The 24,295-nt window shown below is 45.7% G+C and overlaps 1 protein-coding gene and 1 non-coding gene across 4 annotated transcripts in view; both read left to right on the top strand.

Annotated features, from left to right (window-relative positions):
* The window catches only part of LOC126481346 (SPARC-related modular calcium-binding protein 2), an 831,237-nt gene that overhangs the window by 429,635 nt on the left and 377,307 nt on the right, over nucleotides 1–24,295 (top strand). The window lies entirely within an intron of this gene.
* On the top strand, nucleotides 15,238–15,312 carry Trnas-uga (transfer RNA serine (anticodon UGA)). The gene has a single exon. It is a non-coding gene; the product is annotated as a tRNA-Ser (tRNA).

The following is a 24,295-nucleotide window of genomic DNA, read 5'->3' as shown; positions in this document are numbered from 1 at the left end:
CTAATGTTTCTTGCAGTAATGTGGTGTACTTCCTACCATTAAGATTTCCTTCGATGAAATAGGAGCCTATAATTCTGCCCTCCAGTATCCCGCACCATACATTCACCGACCACGGCTTTTGGTGTGCAACATGCCGCAGCCAACATGGGTTTTCATTTGCCCAAAAATGCATGTTATGCAAATTAACATTTCCATGGTTCGTGAATGTAGCCTAGTTAGTAAATAAAATCAAATTAATAAGTGTGTCATCCCTCTGAATCTTAAGTTAAGCCCATCGGCAGAATTCAGTACGACGCATACAATCCGTACCCGTTAATTTTTGGTGAAGACTGATATGGAAAGGATGATATTTATGGCGATGCAGAACACGAACAACATTACTCTGGCTCATGCCAGATTCCCTTCCGATTTGACGCGAACTAACACAAGGATCTCGAACCACAGTGGCATGAGTAACAATTTCCGTTTCCTCGTTAGTAACTTTCCTTTGTCCGATGTGTTTCCGATGCCTTAAAGATCCAGTTGTTCTCAGTTTATCATACACATATTTAAATGTACGACGTGTAGGGTGCGTACGTTGAGGGTATCTTTCAGGGTATAAGGCTCTAGCTCTCACTGAATTCCGTAGGCATTCTCCGTAAATGAGAAGCATGTCGACTTCTTCTTCGAAAGAATAGACGATTCACATTCACTTGATTCGACGATACTAGTCTTAACGTCCCTATTAGTGTGGTACTGCGAAATCGTCGAACGGTGTTTACACATCAATGGCACGTTAGATGGATACGCCGTATTCGGCGAATATTTACTATTTGCACGATATACGGGAGCATGTGCTTCGATAAGTGCCGCAGTGATAAGGAATACCACTCAATCCATGATAAGAAGAATGCAGCACTGCATTGATACCAGTAGTTATCACTTCGAACACCTTCTGTAAATGGACATTCATGCCATCTTTGTGACCTTCGTTGACCTTGAAAGACCTTACTGTTACACATCACTGGATTCGTCTCGATAGCCGCTATCAGAAAATAGGTACCAAACTATAGTATCCCATTAAAAAAAAACAAAAAAACAAAGTTGACCTTTATAGCTCTTTCGCGACCCTACCTATCAACAAAAAACCAGAGTCATATTATGGCCCCCGTTGTCCCATGTAACATTTGTCCCACAAACTTTTCAGCTACTATCATGCTTTCAGAGTTATTCTAGGTGGTAATAAATAGTGACTGCCCTGTACAGAAGTTGTGTGTACGAAATTTCGTGTTTGTGAACATTGATGAACAAAAGTATTATGACCACATGCACAGTGACGTGTCGGTCCACCTTGGTAACACAATACAGCAGCGAGTCAGCGTGGCATGGATTCATGAAGTCATTGGAAGGTTCCTGAGGATGAATGGCACCGGCCATCTACACACAGCACACGCAGATCCCCAAATTTCCGGATCGAAGATTTACGAATGCGCAGCTGGCGCCCGATAGCGACCCAAATGTGTTCCATCAGGTTCAGATCAGACGAATTTGGCGCGAAGACGTCAACGTAAGCAACATCGTCTGCAAGCCTTCTGAAAAAGACGGTTTGCTGCTGGTAGATGCCATCGCCATCGACGAAGACATCAAGTTACGAAATTCTGTCATAATTGTGAATATTTTTGACGTCAGCTGTGATGCGCATGGAATAACACCTATTGATGGCACATTTGCATCGGTCGTGGAAGCACGCACGAATAGCCGAGATGGTTAAGGCAACCGCTTGCGGTAAGCGGGAAATACGGGTTTCAGTCCTGGTCCGACACAAATTTTCGTAGGATTTACATGCGTAATACAGTTGCGAACGAAAATATTCTCAACCGCGAACAGATTTCATATTACTACAGCTGCAGATCGTCACCAATGTCTGTTCATTCAAGCAAAAGTTCATGTCTGAAGTAATAGACACTAAAACATCAACCATGAACAGATATCCCGCAATAATATTCATGAGTTCTAAGTATCGTACTGCATCATAATGTGGAAAAAAACTATGCTAGAGTACCCAACATTGCGGCCACGGTTACAGTGGCCTTCTAAGAGACCAGTCAGTAGACCAAGAAGCAGCTCACTGTAATCGTGGCTGAAACGTTGGTTTCTCCAGCATAGGTTTTTTTTCTGTATTTTTGACGCGGTATGATACTTAGGAAACTTTTATGTCAGTTGATTTGGCCGCGGAAGACTGCGCAATTATACAGGGTGTGTACAAAGCCTCTGTACATTCGGAATCCTAATAAATAATAATAAAACACATTTTAGTCACTCTTATGTTAATAAATAATATTTTCAACACAATCTCTGTGCTTTTGAATGCATAATTTGATGTGCTTTGCAAGATTAAGGTGAACTCTATGGAATAGGTCTGAGCTGCCGTCGACATTAGTATACTGACTGATAATGCGTTCTGTCAAGTGGCTTAAATTTGTAATCTTCATCGAATAAACTTACTCTTCCAGAATACCCCGCACAAAAAAAGAAAAAAAAAAGAAAAAATAATCAAGGGGAGAAATGTCTGGCGAACGAGGGGATCAGTCCACATGACCTCTTCTACCAGAATTGTCGTTCAATCAATCTCTAACAGCTGCAGCAAAATGAGCTGTGGCGCCATCCTGCCGAAAACATTCTGGAAGACCCAAACGCTCAATTTGAGGCATCAATTTGCCTCAGATAAGTCTCACCCGTTACATGTTCAACGAAGGTTCAAAATATGGTTCAAATGGCTCTGAGCACTATGGGACTTAACATCTGAGGTCATCAGTCCCCTAGAAGTTAGGACTACTTAAACCTAACCAACCTAAGGACATCACACACACCCTTGCCCGAGGCAGGATTCGAACCTGCGACCGTAGCAGTCGCGCGGTTCCGAAATGAAGCGCCTAGAACCGCTCGGCCACCGCGGCCGGCCGTTCAACGAAGAAAAAAGGTCTTAGTACATAAGCTTTCCACAAACCACAGCACACCATCATCTTTCGGCAGCCCTGCTGTTTGGATGGCCCCATCCAATGTGGATTGCCTTGTGATCAGTATCGAAGATTTTGTCTGTTCACTTCACCGTTGACACAAAACACGGCTCCTGCACTGAACAACACACAGCATTTAGTAAAATTGATATTTTCATCCAATTCATCTGCAAACCATTACCACATCTGCATGCACCCATCGGGGTCATAAAGTGATGCAATATCTGTTACTTGTACGGATGAAACTTCTCCTCTGCCAGGATTTTCTGGATGGTTGACCTAGGAGCACCCAACTCCGTTGACGTCCAACGAAGCGATTTCAGTGTGCTAGCATAAACCTTGGCCAAGACACTTTCGTTCGTTTCGTCTGAAGTGTTTGGTCGTGCGGCAATACACTACCTGCTTCTTTCATGGAAATGCCGGCCGCTGTGGCCGAGCAGTTCTAGCGCTTCAGTCCGGAATCGCGCTGCTGCTACGTTTTAGGTTCGAATCCTGCCTCGGGCGTGGATGTGTGTGATGTCCTTAGGTTAGTTAGGTTTAAGTAGTTCTAAGTCTAGGGGACTGATGACCTCACATGTTAAGTTCCACAGTGCTTAGAGTCATTTGAATCATTTTTTTAGATGGAAATGGAAATAAAATCCCATGCTTCTTGACAGAGCGTAGGGGAACGATGCGGGAAACCCGCACCGACGTACTAAACAAGGTCCTAATGGAGGTGGTTTGCCATTGCCTTCCTCCGACCGTAATGGGGGGGAATCGAATCCGGGACCCCGTGCTCGGGAAGCGAGAACGCTACCGCGAAGCCTCGTGCTGCAGACTGTTTCTTTAAACTTTGTGCTTAATTTCCCCACGGCATTAAAACGAATAGATTGACGATGAGGCTATCGAAGATTAAATTCTTCCGCAATTTTGCGATAGACTATCCTTCTCGTCCACTTAATATTACTATCTCCACTCTTTCTTCTTCACACACAGCCATCATTCAACCTGGAAAGACAAATTTTATTAGAATGATTAGAATTTATTTTGTTATTATTTATTTATCAATATTCACTAAATATAAAATATTCATTGGAATTCCCTATGTACCCAGACTTTATGGACACTCTGTATATGTGCATGCAGTCCACAGGTGTCATAATGCCTTCGATTACTACCACACGAACCATGAATGCCTATTTGAATGCCCACGTTGCGTAATATCGCCCCCAATACGTCCGCTGCGCGATCCATGTTTCCAGCAGACGAACATCGACTTAGCGGTTGTACGAAACGTGGCTTATCCGACCAGGTGACAAGTTTCTATCGATCCACAGTGCAGTCTCGATGATTCTTCTATGCCGAACATCGACCTAGTGGTAGTATGAAACGTGGCTTATCCGACCAGGTGACAAGTTCCTATCGATCCACAGTGCAGTCTCGATGATTCTTCTATGCCTGCTGCAATCGCAGTTTACGATTTCGTTGGTTTAACTTGGGAACACCTAGGCTTCATCAGCTGCGGAGCCATATTCAACAGTGCACTGAAAGGCGTCCCCTGGAACAGTTGTGCCTGCAACAGCATTTTCGTCTGTCGTCCACGTTCTGTGATGAGGCGTCCGCAGCTCGTGGTTGTGCGGTCGCGTTCTCGCTTCCCGCGCCCGGGTTCCCGGGTTCGATTCCCGGCGGGGTCAGAGATTTTCTCTGCCTCGTGATGACTGAGTGTTGTGTGATGTCCTTAGGATAGTTAGGTTTAAGTAGTTCTAAGTTCTAGGGGACTGATGACCATAGATGTTAAGTCCCATAGTGCTCAGAACCATTTGAACCATTTGTGATGAGGCATAGACGTCCAACTGCTTCTCGTCTGGTCGTTGTTTCACCGTCCTTCCAAAAAGTGCTCACCACAGTGGAACGCGAACAGCCGTTTCAGGTTGTTCATTCCCAGGTGTCGGTTCATAGCAATCTGCTCTTCGTCACAGTCGCTTGTGGCAGTAGATTTTCCCATTTGATGACAGTATCGTCGCTAAAACGATTCTCCGCTCGTCTCTGCTTCGCTTGTACACTCAGGTGACAAAAGTCATGGGATAGTGATATTCACAGATACAGATGGCGGTAGCATGGCGTACAGAAAGTATAAAAAAGCAGTGCATCGGCGGAGACGTCGTTGTGCTCAGGTGATTCGTGTGAAAAAGTCTCCGTCGTGATTACGGCCACACGATGGGAATTAATAGACTTCTAACGGGGAACTGTGGTTGGAGCTAGACGAATGGGACATTCCATTTCGGCAATCGTTGGGGAATTCAACATTCCGAGATCCACAGTGACAAGAATAAACCGAGAATACAAAATTTGAGGCATTACGTCTCACCACGGACAACGCAGTGACAGACGTCCTTCACTTAACTACCGAAAGCAGCGGCGTTTCCACGGAGTTGTCAGTGCTGACAGACAAGCAACACTGCTTGAAATAACCGCTGAATTTATTGTGGGACATACGACGAACGTATCTGTTAGACCGTGCTGCGAAATTAGGCGTTAACAGACTATGGCAGCAGAGGACCGACACGAATATATTTGTTAATAGACGACATCGCCTGCAGCGAATCTCCTGGGCTCATGACCTTTTCAGTTGAGTCCTAGACGACTGGAGAACCGTTGCCTGGTCAGATAGTCCCAATTTCAGTTGGTAAGACCTAATGGAAGGGCTTAAGTGCGGGACAGATCATACGAAACAATGGACTCAAGTATATGAAGATGGTGTCTGTTGTTTCGGACATGTCCGAAAAAACAGATACCATCTTCATATAGTTAAGGCTAACCAGCCATTGACCTTCTTCTTGCGTGCTGGATGCATACTCATTTCCCGAACTCTTACGGGACTCGGTAAGATTGTCTGCCGCGAATAATGAGTGTAATGGGCAGGGTCACTACGAATGTAGTGTGTGGACATTAAGTTGGGAACGTCGGTCTCACGGGAAGCGTTTAAGGGATAAATCCTTGCAGTCGTACTATCCTCTGTGCCCTCGGTGGCTGAGATGGATGTAGCGTCTGCCTTGTAAGCTGGAGATCCCGGGTACAAGTACCGGTCGGGGCACACATTTTTAACTGTCCCCGTTGATGTGTATCAACGCCCGTCGACAGCTTAGGGTCTTGGTTTAATTATCATTTCATGGACTCAAGTTGTCAAAAAGGCACTGTGCAAGCTGGTGTTGGTTGCATAATGGAGTGGGCTGTGTTTAGGCTACATCGAATGGACTGGGTCTTCCACCCTGAACCGATCATTGACTGGAAATGGTTATTTCGGCTACTTGGAGACTATTTTCAATTATTCATGGAGTTCATGTTCCCAAACAACGATGGAATTTTGATGGATGATAATGTGCCATGACACTGGCTCACATTTGTTCGCCATTGGTTTGATGAACATTCTGAACAGTTCGAGCAAATGATTCGGTCATCCACATCTCTCGATATGAATCCCGTAGAACATTTATGGGACATAATCGAGAGGTCAGTTCGTGCACAAAATCCCGTACCTGCAACACTTCTGCAATTATGAACGGCTATAGACGCAGAATAGCTCAACATTTTCGCTGGGGACTTCCGATGACTTGTGGAGTTCATGCCACGTCCAACTGCTGCACTACGCCGAGCAAAATGATGTCCGGCACGATATTAGAAGGTATCCCATGAATATTGTCATCTCATTGTATGCTTTCCATACTGCGTCACATGCCCGAACCGCCACGAGGCGACATTCAGTCACGCGTTAATTTGTGGGCATAATATTTTCATCAGTGTATAGAATTTAGATTGCCTGTTCGTACTGTTTAGGTTAAGCCAGTGGTATAACATTTATATACGACTGCGTGCTGAAAAGTAATGCCTCCGAAATTTTCTATGTGAAAACTCATAAAACTCTTTAAATAAAACAAACTTTATTAACATGCTACATCTTTATTCTTCAGTCCCCTGCATATTTATTTCTCACGTAGTCACCGTGGCGACGAACACATTTCTCTCAACGAAGAGACCAATATTTCGATATCGTCACCGCAGAATGTTTGACTTGTTGACGAAAGCGCAACCCCACCGCTCTATCTCTATAAAATTGAAGTCCTCGAAGGTGTTCTTTAGGTTTCTTAAACGCAGTCGTCCACTACGAGTTCTGTCACACACGTTGGACTTAGCACCACACTTTCCTTCTTTACGAGCACGAACAACCCGGCGTCGCACGTTACTGATGGCGGTACCATCATCGCGATACACAGTTTTCATTCTTCTACGGATTGAAATTGGAGGCACGTTTTCTGCGGCTAGAAGATTACAAAATACTGTTTCTAGGGCACCTTAGTTACGCTACATACCGCCAAATGGTTCAAATGGCTCTGAACACTATGGGACTTAACATCTGAGGTCATCAGTCCCATAGAACTTAGAACTACTTAAACCTAACTAACCTAAGGACATCCATGCTCGAAGCAGGATTCGAACCTACGACCGTAGCGGTTGCGCGGTTCCAGACTGAATCGCCTAGAACGGCTCGGCCACGCCGGCTGGCCCTACATACCGCCATGTTAAACGCTACAATTCGGAGCCCACTAGCGGCAGAGGGTTTCAACTTGAGTCAGCGAAGCGGGAAAGTCGACCGCGTAATATGGATGACATGTAATACCTCAACCGATGTTGAGAAGAAAATAAAAAATTACTTTTCAGCACGCTCTGTACTTTCACATTACATAGCAGAAAATATGTAGACTGAGAGCTTTCTTGAAATACACTTTAGTAGATACTTGTCTTCACTGTTGCCAACGTAAGCGGTGCAAAATAGACTTCGTCTGTTTATTGCCGACTCAGGTAATACACATTACGAATAATGGGTTGTTTGACAAGCTGTACAAGGTGACTTACTGAGAATTTCGCGGCATAGATCGCAGACAGTCTTGCCTGTTACACGTGTTTGTAGAAGTAATTTTCCACTCTGTGAAGGGCACACTGATGTCAGCAGTGAGACCTCCTGCCAGTATAAGCCGCCGCACAGTACTACACTGACAGTTCTGTGATCCTGCCGCTTACTGCGAAAGTCGAATTGGTCAGACAGTAAAAACAGCTATCTGTGCGGCTTACGTCACTGTCTAATGATAGCTCATATTGTTTTCTTTCCCATTAGCTAATGCTAGAATGTATTTAGTGTCTGCTCATTCATGCTGCAGGTATTTGCGTCACATTCATTTAACAACTGCAGTGAGGTTTATATACATGACTATAAGATGTATCTACAGATAGAAATGTGTTAGTACTGTCTGTCTCCCATTTAACATCAACGGTAGCAGCTAAAGGGTGAACGTTAACACGTCAACTCGAACGAAACAGTTAACTGTTCGATTTGACTAAATTGACCGGAAGACGTTACGGTGTGTATAGTTGCTTACGGGCGTATGCGAAGCTTGTTAAAACGGGAGATAATAGGATGTGAACAGTGACTAAATTATTACAGAATCTAGGACCATCCTCTGGCTTTGGCGTTATTTGTATGCGCTATGGATTGTAATGAGAGCATCACATCTACATCTACGTGATTACTCTGCTATACACAATAAAGTGCCTGGCAGAGGATTCAATGAACCACCTTCAAGCTGTCTCTCTACGTTCCACTCTCGAACGGCACGCGGGAGAAACGAGCACTCAATTTTTTCTGTGCGAGCCCTGATTTCTCTTATTTTACCGTGATGATCATTTCTCCCTATGTAGGTGGGTGCCAACAGAATGTTTTCGCAATCGGAGGAGAAAACTGAAATTTCATGAGAAATTGCTCTTCTAGCCGTTGTGACTCTCCGTGCCTTGGAGCCATTATTTCTCATGCAACCAGCCCGTCATCTGGCGTAACTGGACTGACTGCACCCACTTCCCGGCTTCTCACCGAGAAAAATTCCTTGTCATTGTCGAGTCCGCCTCATGGCAGTCAAGCACCGTGACGGCTTTGACAAGGGACTAAATCAGTCACCGTGAACAAAACGGAGAAATACAGTCATTTGTTTAGGTGGCATCCCGAGAAGAGGACGATTCTGTAATCTGCCTAGGTACGTCATTTTTGGCCAAATTTCGATCAAATGCCGAAGAGATGGACGTTAATACTTGCCAATCACAGAAAGAGTAGCGGCTAGAATACACTCCTGGAAATGGAAAAAAGAACACATTGACACCGGTGTGTCAGACCCACCATACTTGCTCCGGACACTGCGAGAGGGCTGTACAAGCAATGATCACACTCACGGCACAGCGGACACACCAGGAACCGCGGTGTTGGCCGTCGAATGGCGCTAGCTGCGCAGCATTTGTGCACCGCCGCCGTCAGTGTCAGCCAGTTTGCCGTGGCATACGGAGCTCCATCGCAGTCTTTAACACTGGTAGCATGCCGCGACAGCGTGGACGTGAACCGTATGTGCAGTTGACGGACTTTGAGCGAGGGCGTACAGTGGGCATGCGGGAGGCCGGGTGGACGTACCGCCGAATTGCTCAACACGTGGGGCGTGAGGTCTCCACAGTACATCGATGTTGTCGCCAGTGGTCGGCGGAAGGTGCACGTGCCCGTCGACCTGGGATCGGACCGCAGCGACGCACGGATGCACGCCAAGACCGTAGGATCCTACGCAGTGCCGTAGGGGACCGCACCGCCACTTCCCAGCAAATTAGGGACACTGTTGCTCCTGGGGTATCGGCGAGGACCATTCGCAACCGTCTCCATGAAGCTGGGCTACGGTCCCGCACACCGTTAGGCCGTCTTCCGCTCACGCCCCAACATCGTGCAGCCCGCCTCCAGTGGTGTCGCGACAGGCGTGAATGGAGGGACGAATGGAGACGTGTCGTCTTCAGCGATGAGAGTCGCTTCTGCCTTGGTGCCAATGATGGTCGTATGCGTGTTTGGCGCCGTGCAGGTGAGCTCCACAATCAGGACTGCATACGACCGAGGCACACACGGCCAATACCCGGCATCATGGTGTGGGGAGCGATCTCCTACAATGGCCGTACACCACTGGTGTTCGTCGAGGGGACACTGAATAGTGCACGGTACATCCAAACCGTCATCGAACCCATCGTTCTACCATCCTAGACCGGCAAGGGAACTTGCTGTTCCAACAGGACAATGCACGTCCGCATGTATCCCGTGCCACCCAACGTGCTCTAAAAGGTGTAAGTCAACTACCCTGGCCAGCAAGATCTCCGGATCTGTCCCCCATTGAGCATGTTTGGGACTGGATGATGGTCGTCTCACGCGGTCTGCACGTCCAGCACGAACGCTGGTCCAACTGAGGCGCCAGGTGGAAATGGCATGGCAAGCCGTTCCACAGGACTGCATCCAGCATCTCTACGATCGTCTCCATGGGAGAATAGCAGCCTGCATTGCTGCGAAAGGTGGATATACACTGTATTAGTGCCGACATTGTGCATGGTCTGTTGCCTGTGTCTATGTGCCTGTGGTTCTGTCAGTGTGATCATGTGATGTATCTGACCCCAGAAATGTGTCAATAAAGTTTCCCCTTCCTGGAACAATGAATTCACGGTGTTCTTATTTCAATTTCCAGGAGTGTAGTTTTCAGCCGGCCGGTGTAGCCGAGCGGTTCTAGGCGCTTCAGTCTGGAACCGCGCGACCGCTTCGGTCGCAGGTTCGAATCCTGCCTAGGACATGGGTTTGTGTGGTGTCCTTCGGTTAGTTAGGTTTAAGTAGTTCTAGGGGACTAATGACCTCAGATGTTAAGTCCCATAGTGCTCAGAGCCAATTGAACCAATAGTTTTCACATCACAGTTGCCACCACTAGTAAGCGTGAAAGTGAAACGAAAACTATAAAGTAGATCGAGACGGAGCACAAGTGCGGACTGCTGAAATATACCTGTAAGGAAGGAAATCGGCCGTACACTTGCAGAAAAACGATCGCGACATTTACCTTACACGATTTAGGGAAATTACAGAAAACCTGCCTACCGGAGTGGCCGAGGTATTCTAGGCGCTTCAGTCTGGAACCGCACGACCGCTACGGTCGCAGGTTCGAATCCTGCCTCGGGCATGGATGTGTGTGATGTCCTTAGGTTAGTTAGGTTTAAGTAGTTCTAGGTTCTAGGGAACTGATGACCTCAGATGTTAAGTCCCATAGTGCTCAGAGCCATTTGAAACATTTTTTGAACAGAAAACCTACTCCTGGATGGCCAGAGAGGTTATTAGCTGTCTTCTGGGGACGTACCAGTGCTCTACCTCGCTTGGTAAGCGCGAAAATTGGTTGACTGGTTCAATAAACGAACAACAACTACTTTTTGCACTTAAAACCGAAGTTACTCTTCCGTTTTACTTCGGTTTACACATTTTCGTTTCGTTGTATGCATCAGATTGGAAGTATTCGCTGGACCAGTACTAGGTCCTGGACATCCGACTTAGAGAGGTGGAACAGTGGTTCAGTCATCGGAAAAGCATTTGGGACGAAGGTAGTTCATATCTCGATCTGGCTATTCTGATTTATGCATTACCTTGCAAAAAAAAGTGAAGTGCCTCAAAAGGGGAAGAGGAAACGAAAAGAACCTTCATGCATTGAGACGGTATATTAAGATATTTCAGTGATTTAAAAATTCGAGTCAAATTTACAAATAACTTGGCGGGATAAGCCTACACATCAGTATAACGTTGCTCCCTCTCCAGCCTGGATGCGTGCACTGATTCGACTGGGAAGGATGTCGCAAAGCCGTTGTATCCACTCCTGAGCTAACAACTGCTGTAGCTGGTGCTTAATATCCTTGCCACTGGCACTGGGACGGAGCTGACCGAGCTGGTCACGCACATGTTCTATAGCGGCCAGATCAGTCTACGGGAGTACCTCAACTTCATAGGAACACGTGCCATGTGCAGACGAGCATTGTCCAGTTGAAAAATGGCACCAAGGTACTGTCGTAGGAGGGCCCACACATGAGACGTAGAATCTCTGAGAGTGGCGTCGAGAGTTCCCTCATCTCTACCACTTGCGGTCTGAAGTCAAACCCCCAGGCAGTGATGGCACCAGTAACAACCTGTGTCTCTCCAAAACATTAGAAGGCGAGTACTTCTTCCCAAGTCGCCGCCATAATCGCCGACTATGGTCATCTGGAATAGTGCAGAACCGTGACTCATTGCTGAACACAATGCGACGGCGTCCATCAGCAGTCCATGCTTCCCGCTCAATGCACCATTTCATATGCAGCCATTTGTCATCTAACATTAATGGCAGCCATGGGATAGTAGTTCTGTAGTCCTGCTGCTTCAAGTCCCCAATCAGCAGTGCGGACAGAGAATGTTACAGGTCGTCCATTACACGCTCTCGAATGTCGGGCGCAGAAGTTAAGTGATTGTGATGTGCTTAGCGCGCCGTCCGGCGATCCTACTTAATGGTTGTCAAACGTGTCCGACATGATCCTTGACAAACACTGTGCATGTCCTAAATTTCCCATGGTGTCCAATATCGAATCACTGTCACATCCTAATGGATATTGCAGATCCGACCAGGCGGCCAAATAGGGACCCAAAATGAGGGTCACTGTAACCTCTTGTCAGGTGCTGATAACGCTGTCTCACACGAAAAGGCGGGACCTCCGCGACCTTCAAGTGATCATTCAACTTCTGACGCTATTGACGCCTATTATGAACACTACTAGGCCTGGTAACAACACTAAAAGCGAACAACACTAAACCAGAATGAGATTTTCACTCTGCAACGGAGTGTGCGCTGATATGAAACTTCCTGGCAGATTAAAACTGTGTGCCGGACCGAGACTCGAACTCGGGACCTTTGCCTTTCGCGGGGAAAGGTCCTGAGTTCGAATCTCGGTCCGGCACACAGTTTTAATCTGCCAGGAAGTTTCAACACTAATCCGCTCTGGTGACCGTTCAACCCATGACAGAGAATTGCAAATCTAGTCATTTATATGCCTGCCGATTCTGTGTACGCTTACGAGGTTACACTGACAGCCAGCCGTGTCTTCTGGGTGCTTCTCTTTTTTTGTCACGCAGTATAGTTTCCACATTTTCCTGCATTGATGATTTCTGTAAAAGTCGGAGGCCAATTTCTTGTTCCTTTTCCAATACGAGTCTCTCTGCTGGTTATATTGCCTTTGATGTTGTAGGACCTTGAAACCTTCTCCTTTCCGACACCCAGTACTTTGCGAGTAGTTCGCTGCCAACTGTACTTGCCAAACACTCCTGAAGCACAAGCCGAAAATCTCTACTTGCGACAGATGTTTTTCACTTTCATAGAGATATAATTTCCAAAACTTTTCATTAAATTATCAACACCATGGAAAATTCTGGAAACACGAGTGGTACCACTGGTCTGAAAAGACGACGTGGCGCCTCTCACGTCGTTGGGTGTACCGCTGTCGGCACGGCTCCCGTGCCAAGGGGAGCTGAACGCTGTGGATACCTGTCTTGCTCCAAACAAGCCCATTCATGAATTAATCTACGCGAACTTGCTGTACGACCCTGTGCGGCTGAGCGTGCACTATGTCTCTCTTCTAGGGTGTTAATCGCGTGAGGGCATTGAGATCCCGCATGGCGTTGTGTACGACCCTCTTGAACCCTTCCTATCCGTCCTCGCATGACAGACGTAGAGTATCTACCGACGCGAGCGCCAATATCTCGGACCAATAAACTACAATCTCGGTAGGTTATGATCCTGTCTCTCACCAGTACCGACACTTGCTGTTAGACATTTCTCTTTACACGAGCTATTGTACGATATTCTCAGAAGTAAATTCAAATGCGATTTCTGCATGAGAAAATCGCAGCGTCATTTTTCCTTTTAAAACAGATGTAGATGGCGTTACTCTTACCTGCTTTATGGGGATGCGTTGACACGCTAATCGTTTGCATGTACAGATCTGTACTACACACTGACGGGAATAAAATCGCAGCACTAAGAAGTAGTTGTACGATATAAACGAAACTTGGTAGGCGTGTTTCCACATCTGTCTATTCAGATTTCGTACCATGCCTTTAAGACGACAAAGACGCCATTATGAACACCTCACTGGGTTTGAACGAGGTCGTGTACTAGGGCTACGCGAAGATGGATGTTCCTTCCGTGATTTACAGAAATACTCGGAAGTAATGTAGCCACTGTACATAACTGCTGACAGCGGTGGTCACGAGAATGTACGGTCGAAAGAAGACCGGGCTACGAACGGCTACGTGACACTACCGAGAGGGAAGACCATCGTGTTCTGCATATGGTTCTGGCACGTCTACTGCATCTGCAGCAGCAATTTGAGCAGCAGTTGCCATCACAGTGACACAATGAACTGTTACAAATTTGATACTTCAAGGACAGCCCCGAGCCAGATCCTCTATAGCTTGCATTCCACTGCCCCCAAAACACCTCCATTTGCGGCTTCAGTCGTGTCAAGTGAGAGCTCTTTGCACGATAGGGTGGGGGTTTGTTTTCTGCCTCAGTGCCTGTGATGGCTTTGCGTTGTGTTACGGCTTCTGCACCACTTGTTAGCAGTAGACACAGTGGGTGCGCCAAAGACTGAGACGGCGTGGAGTTTTACAATTATTTATTGAACTCTCTTTACAATTTCTCCCTCGTCGCCGCTGCCCAGCCCTGCCGATCCCTCCGCCTGGCTGCTGCTGTGTAGATTTTCCGACAATGCGCGTAACTCGCGCCGCTGATCGCACTCGGGAGCCTCAGGCCACCAGCGCGCTGCTGAAGCCAGGATGCCCTGTGGTTGAGATGAACTCGTCGCCGCTCGGCGCCCCAGTACGGCACGCCCACGGAGCCGCGTCGCCGTGAGGTCAGCTGCCGACGCCTGCTGCACCGGCGGCTGGGAAGCCGTCAGTCGCGATGTCCGCGAGGTCCCGTCACGGACGGGTTGCCGTGAAGTCCGGGCGTCAGTCCCCAGCGGCGCCTGTGACCGAGTCCACGCTGCAGCCGGTCCTCCTGGAAGTTCTCGCTGTAGTTAGTCAGCCAAGGTGCCGATCGAACTCGGGCTGACCTCCAGGCGAACAGATGACTCCCGCGAGTTGGAACAGACTTACGGAATCGTCATCTACGAAGACTGAACATTCGGACACGGACCACATCCGTCCTCAGGTCCGAACTACTTCCTAATGAAACTTCCTGGCAGATTAAAACTGTATGCCGGACTGAGACTCGAACTCGGGACCTTTGCAGCAGAGCTTCTGTAAAGTTTGGAAGGTAGGAGGCGAGGTACTGGTGGAAGTAAAGCTGTGAGGACGGGGCGTGAGTCGTGCTTGGGTAGCTCAGTTGGTAGAGCACTTGCCCGTGAAAGGCAAAGGTCCCGAGTTCGAGTCTCGGTCCGGCACACAATTTTAATCTGCCAGGAAGTTTCATATGAGTGCACATTCCGCTGCAAAGTGAAAATCTCATTCTGCTTCCTAATGGCTTCTGTCTGTTGCTGCCTGCGCTCCACTATTTATACCTGGCAGGAGGACGTTTTTTACCCACGGTGATAGCTTTTTGTTATTGCTCCCGCGGTATATTGCAGCTTAACTTAGTGTGCTGGCCTCACTTCCCCTTACTCAGCACTCTACAGGCTTCGCTCGGCGCTCGGTCTGTGTGCGTCCTTGCGTCAGTCTGTTGGTAGACTGCTGCTGTCAGCGAGGCTATCTATGCCTGCCTACTTCACAACACCTCGGTCGCCGGCGTGCCTCTGTTTTGCCATTCTCCACTACGTGAAGCAACGCTTACTACATGTGGCCGCAACAGTTGGTTAGAAGGAGGCCAGTTGAGAGCCTGCAACTAACCTATCTGCGTGCTAGACACATTGAACCTACCCCTGGAGTCATGGCCTGATAGCGTGGTTATCCCATACATCCTGACTGCAAACTTGTACGTGAGCCTGGTGTTTCGATCTGTTGTGATGTCATTCATGAACAGCATTCCAGGGGGTGTTTTCCAACAGGATAACCCTCGCCCACTTACCGCTGTTGTAGCTCGGATATGCTCTACAGAGCGTCAATGTTTTGCGCCGGCCTGCGCGATCGACAAATTTGTCTCCAGTTGAGCACATATGGGACATCATCGGGCGACAACTCCACCGTCACCCACAAACGGCATTAACCGTCCCTGTATTGACCGACCAAGAGCAACAGGCATCGAACTCCATTCCACAAACTGACATCCAGCACCTGTACATCACAATTCTTGCACGTCTTCATTCTGGTGGTTGCACCAGTTATTACTGTACCAACATTCCACATTTGCAATGGCCTTTCTCACGCTTACATTAAGCTGTGATCTTGTCCGCAACTCGTGGTCGTGCGGTAGCGTTCTCGCTTCCCACGCCCGACTTCCCGGGTTCGATTCCCGGCAGGGTCAGGGATTTTCTCTGCCTCGTGATGACTGGGTGTTGTGTGATGTCCTTAGGTTAGTTAGGTTTAAGTAGTTCTAAGATCTAGGGGAGTGATGACCATAGATGATAAGTCCCATAGTACTTAGAGCCATTTGAACCATTTTTTGTTAATCAGTTAAATATGTAATCTAGACAAATACAATTCTGAAATTTTATTAGTCTATATTAATTATTTTTCCGTGTGATTTTTTCCCGTCAATGTAGATGTGCAAAGCCTATGGTAGACACAAAAAATCGTCAAAAATTGGAGTAAAAGCTTTCTCCGAAAATTATTTTCAGAAATTAATTCAGGAGCGAATACATACTTGACCTCTTAGCACCAAATAATCCACCAAAAAGAAAAGCACGGTATACCTATTTAAAAAAGCAAATAAAAAAATCCACTTGACGCCTACCTAAGAGACAGTCTCCACTCTTCCGCGACTGTGTAACTGTACACCAGATGTGGCTTACATTCAATGAAAAAGTATCTGAGGCAGTTGAGAGGGTTATATCATAAAATAAATAAAAGATGGTACTGATCCTTCATGGTACACAAAACAGGTCAGAACACTTTGCAGAAGCAACGGAAAGAGCAAGTCAAATTTATAAGAGCACCTGATCTTCAAGATTGGCCATGTTTTACTGAAGGTCGAAACTTAGCGCAGACCTCGATGCGAAATGCTTTAAATAGCTTCCATAACGAAACGGTGTCTCGAGATCTGACAGAAAATCCAAAGAGATTCTGGTTGTATGTAAAGTACACCAGCGACAAGACACGTTGCCTTCACTACGCGGTAACAGCGGTAATATTACTGATGACAGCGCCACTAAAGCGGAGTTATTGACCAAAGTTTTCGTTAATTCCTTCACCACAGAAGGCGAAGTAAATATTTCAGACTTAGAATCAAGAATAACTGCCAACATAAGCAGCTTAGAAGTAGATATCCTTGGTGGGGCGAAGCAGTTTAAAGCTCTCAATAAAGGCAAGCGTTCCGGTCCAAATAAAATACCAATTAGTTTCCTTTCATAGTATGACGGTACAATAACGCCGTACTTAGCAATGATATACAACTGTTCACTCGACGAAAGATCCGCACCAAACATCTGGAAAGTTGCGTAGGTCTCACCAACACTCAAGAAAGGGAATGGGAGTAATCCGCTGTATTACAGACCCATATCACTGACGTAGATTTGCAGTAGGATTTTGGAAGATATACTGTGTTCGAGCATTATGGATTACCTCGAAGGTAACGGTCTATTGATACAAAGCACGGATTCAGAAACTATCTTTCTTGTGGAACACAAATAGGTCTGTATTCAAACGAAGTAATGAGTGCTACGATAGGGGATGTCAAATTGATTCCATATTTCTAGATTTCCGGAAGGCTTTTGACACCACTCCTCACAAGAGATTATCTAATTGCATGCCTAGGGAGCATCGCTTCATTTGTGCGACTGGATCCGTGATTTCCTTTCAAGAAGGACAGTAATCGACGGACAGTGATCGAGTAAAACGGAACTGATATCCGACGTTCCCCAAGGAGGTGCTTTAGGCCCTCCGGTGTTCCTTATCTAGATAAACGATTTTGAAGACGATCTGAGCAGCCCTCTTAGATTGTTTGCAGATGATGCTGAAATTTATTGTCTAATAAAGGCGTCAGATGATCAAAGCCAATTACAAAATGACCTAGACACGATATCTGAATTGTGCGAAAAGTGGCAATAGACTCTAAATAATGAAAAGTGTGAATACTCAAAGAAATCCGCTAAATTTATATTACAAGAAAAACCACAAAAATCTAAAGACCATAAATTCAGATAAATACTTCGGCGTTACATTTATGAATAGTAGAAATAGGACTGATCACACAGACGATGACGTGGGAAAGACAAACCAAAAACTGCGTTTTATTGGCACAAGACTTAGGAGATGCAACAAATCCACTAAAGAGAGTGCCTAAACTTCGCTTGTTCGTCGTCTGCTAGAGTAATGCTGTGCAGTATGGGATCCTTACCAGATAGGATTGACGGTGGACGTCGGAAAAGTGTAAAGAAGGGCAGCTGATTTTGTATTATTGCGAAATAGATGAGAAAATGACACGAATATGACAAGCAAGTCTGGGTGTCAATCATTAAAACAAAGGCGTTTTACGTTGCGACGAAATCTTTTCTGAAAATTTCAGTCACCAAATTTTTCGTCTGCATGTAAATATATTTTACTGGTGCCAGCCTACATGTGGAGAAATGATCATCGTAGTAAAATTTAGGCATCAGAGCTCTTACAGGAATAATTAAGTATTCATTTTCCCTATGTGCTGTTGGAGAGTGGAACGGTAGAGAACGTATGTTGAACAGAGCTACACACTGAATGTGGAAACATGACGCAATATTAATCACACGAAGTCCGAAATATGTCGTGATTTAAATAAACCACCATCATTTGTGATTGGTAGTCGATTTTGTACAACTTTATCCATTATGACGCCAGCTACATGTGACGAAATAAGTTGAAAAAAAAAATGGTTCAAATGGCTCTGAGCACTATGGGACTTAACTTCTGAGGTCATCAGTCCCCTAGAACTTAGAATACTAAAACCTAACTAACCTAAGGACATCACACACATCCATACCCGAGGCAGGATTCGAACCTGCGACCGTAGCGGTCGTGCGGTTCCAGACTGTAGCCCTAGAACCGCTCGGCCACCACGGTCGGCAAATAAGTTGAAAGCAAAGCCACTACTTTGAGAAAACTGTTGCTTTCTGTGTTTCTCTTTTATTTCTAGCTTAATATTTACTTAATTGCATTAGCATTTTTTTTTCGTAATCGTTCATTCATTTAGCCGTTGTATTCCTTAAAATCGCGAAATGGATTTTTCAGAGACATGGAACGTGGTGAAGTTATATATTAAATGACAGAAGCAGCCACTAGAGGTTACTTATTTTAAGCAATCTGTCACAAAATAATTATATTCCTCTGGATGTCTAACCGCGTCAAGGTATACCAAAACTACAGACGTTTCGGCTACCACTACGTCAACTTTCCTTAGGGTGACTGATGGAGGCTGCCTGTTGAAACGTCGGTGGTTTTATCACACTTGACGTGTTCACACGGTCGGAACAGTTTAATTGAAATGGACTCCGACGGCGATAGCCTGCGCTCTTACATCATAAATTATGACTAGTTCTTCTCTACTCGCAACTGATAACTGTGGAAATTACTTCCAGAACACTTTATAAAAATGAAGATAACAGCTACTTTGGAAAAGACCATAGCTCCTCCTTTTACTCAATTCCGCAGCTATTTCTGCCCAATATTGAAAAAAAGAAACAGCATTTACACAATTTTACACAGAGCACTATCAGCTTTCTATATACCGGAAAACTCGAATTCTGTTTAGTACAAGCGTTAGAGTTAAGCGGATATTAAGCCGCTGGGTACTAACGTTCTGACGAATTGCAGTATTTAGTACAGTCTCTTTTACGTTCTTTTTGAATGGTTTGGGACCGGCCGCTGTGGCAGAATGGTTCTAAGCGCTTCAGTCCGGAACCGTGCTGCTACTACGGCCGCAGGTTCGAATCCTGCCTCGGGCATGGATGTGTGTGATGTCGTTAGGTTAGTTAGGTTTAAGTAGTTCTAAGTTCTAGGGGACTGATGGCCTCAGATGTTAAGTCCCATAGTGCTCAGAGCCATTTGAACCATATGAATGATTTGGGTTTTCAAATTCCTACAACTTTTGAATTCCTACTTGATATCTCTCTAACTGCAAAGCAAACTGTACAGAACGTAGTGGCAAGCATGATATTGCCTCTTATTGCTTGTTAACACCATATGAATTCCTGATAGGTTCAGCCCAAGATCTTCTTTACATGAAGACTGCCACAGAAAATGTTTTCTCATTCAAATTGTGTGCTGAAAATGGGTAACAGATTTTAATGTTTCCTTTGACAAAGTAAGATAACCTTCAGGCAAAGAATTCCGAACATTTCCAAAATTATGCTGCTCACATAGTCGTGTTACAGCTCTGCCTGTAGATAATTCTATTAGACTCATCTGCAGTACAGGAGTCATTTCTTGCTCTTTTCTTGACTCCGTTTCGCAGAAGACTATAAAACAAAACATTCGAAAGCACGGTAAGGGTGTACAGGAAACACTTCCTTCGTCAGGTGTTTCCGTCTTCACTGACCTTACCCGCTACGTACACATTGAACACATTTATTTCGATACGTGTCTATATAAACCCGCTTAAGGGTGGTATTTCATTCATTCCAGGTTTTCGCAAACCCCCAGTTGCCTCCGTCCCCCTGCTATAAATCACTGCTCTGGAACAGTACAAGGCTGGTTCCCATCTCTGACTTAGAACCACACCACACAACTGAAATACGATTACTTACAAAACCAAATTTACGCAGTTCATATTACTCTTTTCGTTCAGTGGTGCAGGGAGTGGCAATTGTTCCTCGACACAAATAAATGTAAAGTAGCGAGCATAAATAGGCAGAAAGCACCATTATTGTATGGCTACACGATTGCCGAACAAGCAGAAAAAACAGTCAAATCCATTTAATATCTTCAAGTATGCGTACGGAGCGATTTAAAGAGGGTTGACCACATAAACACTAATTGCAGATAAGGGAGATGCCAAACTGAGATGCACTGAAAGCACCTTGAGTGAGTGTAGTCCATTCACAAAGCAGATACATTCCTACTTACGATCTGGGATACGTCCAGATAGGACTTATAGCAGAAGCAGAAAAGATCCAAAGAAGAACAGCGTGTTGTCGCACTGGTTCGTTTGTTAACACGAAAGCGTCACAGTGTTGCTCCTCCAACTCCAGCGACAAACGTTGCAACAGAGACGTTGATCACAGTGTGGTTTACAGTTAAAATTGCTACATTGTATGTTACCAGAAGAATCAACCGATATATTGCTTCATCCTACTTGTATTTCGCCAAAAAGACCAACGTCTACATCTACACTCATGCTCATAAATTAAGGATAATTGCAAAGTGTGGTGCTACACAATGTGGCACTACCCAAAACTGGAGCTAATAGCATAGGCACATAGGGAACACACACGACACAGATCTGTAAGTTCACTTTATTGGTGATAAGTTGAGAAAACCGTCCCGAAACACATGTGCTACAAAACGCCACTGTTTCCTGCGCATGTACCCCGACATTAGTATAGGATAAGATCACCATGCACACTAAACAGGCCGCACGACGGGTTGGCATACTCTGGATCAGGTGGTTGGGCAGCTGCTGGGGTACAGCCTACCATTATTGCACCAGCGCCTGTCGGAGCTCCTGAAGCGTCCTAGGGGTTTGAAGACGTGCAGCGATACTTCGCCCGAGAGCATCCCAGACGTGCTCGATGGGCTTTAGGTCTGGAGAACAGGCAGGCCACTCCATTCGCCTGATATCTTCTGTTTCAAAGTACTCCTACACGTTGGCAGCTCGGTGGGGCTGTGCGTTATCATCCATCACGAGGAAGGTGGGACCCACTGCACCCCTGAAAAGCTGGACATACTGGTGCAAAATGACGTCCCGATACACCTGACCTGCTACAGTTCCTCTGCGAAAGACAAGCAGTAGTGTACGTGCACCAATCAGAATCCCACCACACACCATCAAACCACGACCTCCATACAGGTCCCTTTCAAGGACATTAAGGGGTTGGTATCTGGTTCCTGCTTCACGCCAAGTGAAAACCCGGCGAGAATCACTGTTCAGACTATACCTGGACTCGTCCGTGAACATAACCTGGGACCACTGTTTCAATGACCATGTACTGTGTTCTTGACACCAGGTTTTACAGGCTCTCCTGTGACAAGGGGTCAGTGGAATGCACCTTGCAGCGCCACCGTGCGACGACCGCAGGTCAAATGCACCGCATCGTCATACCCCAAGGTTATTTAAACCCGCAAACCGCCCACCAGAGCGTCGTTTCACCATGTATCAGCATTATCCTTAGTTCATGACCATGAGTGTACACTCCGCAAGCCACTTTACGATGTGTGACGGAGGGTACATTCTGTAACACTTTCACTTTCCTGTTCCAGATAGAGGAAATAGCTTGCGGGAAGAACGATTGTCAGCAAGCGTCCGTGTGGGCTCCACTCTCTCTAATTTAATCTTCATAGTCTTTTCGTAAAATATACGTACAAAGGAGCAATATACGCTGACGAAAAAAAAATTGCAGTAGCAAGGAGGAGTTATGCGACGTTAACGAAAGTTGATACCCGTGTTTCTACATCTTGTAATGGTACTTGAATTACGTAACCATTACGGCATCTCACCTCAACCTCTCGATACCAGCAATATTCTACTGTGTTTCTGTAAATTAGTTAACATATTTCTGAGACAACATTCAGATTTGATTTCATTAATGTAGAGGTACTCTGATACATCGATATGTTTATATTGCAATGATATTATTCTTATGTGTATTCTTTCTTTTATCACTATGATCTTTGACGTACTTGTAACTCTGATTTTTGGACGCATAAGCGGTTATTAGAGAGTCAAGTCTTGGTCGTCATGTTGAAAAGACGCAAATTGTAGTAAGTTTATGAAATGTGAACTTTAACAGTCTGGAAGATATTTTCAAGTATGTTTTATATTGTGAAGTGATGTTGCAACAAAAGTAATGAAAAAGAAGTACAACTTAAATTCGGAGTGCTGATTACTTTTTTTTTACATCACCATTGTCTCAACTTTCAAAAGTTTAATCTTCAAGAATGGTTTATGAAACACATCTATAAAACTTTTGAATATCGCAGAATTGCATCCGAGCTTGGAATCATCACCACCTAGATTTTCGACGATTGAGCCATGAGTTAACAACGAGACCATCGTGGGAAACACGAAAAGATGAGTGCCTAGTTTATCCATTATTTCATGAAATGACTTTATTAACTGCACTCTAATGACACCTGCCACATAATATAACTTTGTTGTTGCCCGAAAACGCAATATTTAGCAGCGTGAGCAACACTACAATCATAATTAATTTTTGACCTTTGTTGTGGTAGGATTGTTAGAATCTGTAAGATGGAATATATTCAAATTTCGCGCCAGTCGCATAAGAGTGGCGCTAGTAGCGCGCCTATGAGGATTCAAATGAGGTTTGCTTTAAATACACGCTGTAACGGTCGTGAGAGTGAGTTACCTTTGACATTGGTCGTGGGGAGTTGATGTTTCTCAAGAAAGCTTTTAAGGCAACAAAGATGCCATTATCAACATCTCACAGAGTTTGAACGAAATTGTGTAATAGGGCTACGAAAAGATGGATGTTCCTTCTGCGATATTTAGAAAGACTTGGAAGTAATGTAGCCACTGTACATGCATGCTGGCAGCGGTGGTTACGACAGTACGGTCGTAAGAAGACCGGGCTCCGGACGGCCTCGTGGTACTACCGAGAGGGAGGACCACGTTCGGCGTACTGCTCAGGTGCACCGTACTGCATCTGCAGCAGCAATTTGAACAGCGGTTGGCAGCACAGTGACAACGAAATGTTACAAATAGGTTACTTCAGGGACAGCTCTGGCCCACACGCCCTGTAGCGTGCACTCCATTGACCCCATACCGCTGCCATTTGCGACTTGTGGTGTCAAGCGAGAGCTTTTTGGAGGGCACCTTGGAGACCTCTTGCGTTTTCTAATGAAAACTGAATCTGCCTCGGTACCGGTGATGGCTGTGTGTTGGTTAGAAGGTGGCCAGTTGAGGTCTTGCAACTTTGTGCTAGACACCCTGGACCTACAACTGGAGTTTGGGGTCCGATTTCGTATGATAGGAGAAGCACTCTCGTGCTTATCCCACTCATTTGACTACAAATCTGTACGTCAATCTGGTGAATCGATTTGTTGTGCTGCCATTCATGAGCATCAATTCCAGAGAGTGTTTTCCAGCAGGATAACTCTCGCCTTCATGTCGCTGTTCTAACCCAAC

The sequence above is a fragment of the Schistocerca serialis genome, chromosome 5 (assembly GCF_023864345.2).
Source record: "Schistocerca serialis cubense isolate TAMUIC-IGC-003099 chromosome 5, iqSchSeri2.2, whole genome shotgun sequence".
Classification (NCBI taxonomy): Eukaryota; Metazoa; Arthropoda; class Insecta; order Orthoptera; family Acrididae; genus Schistocerca; species Schistocerca serialis.
Note: the sequence above shows the minus strand (reverse complement) of the source record. Positions and strands in the feature narration are given on the sequence as shown.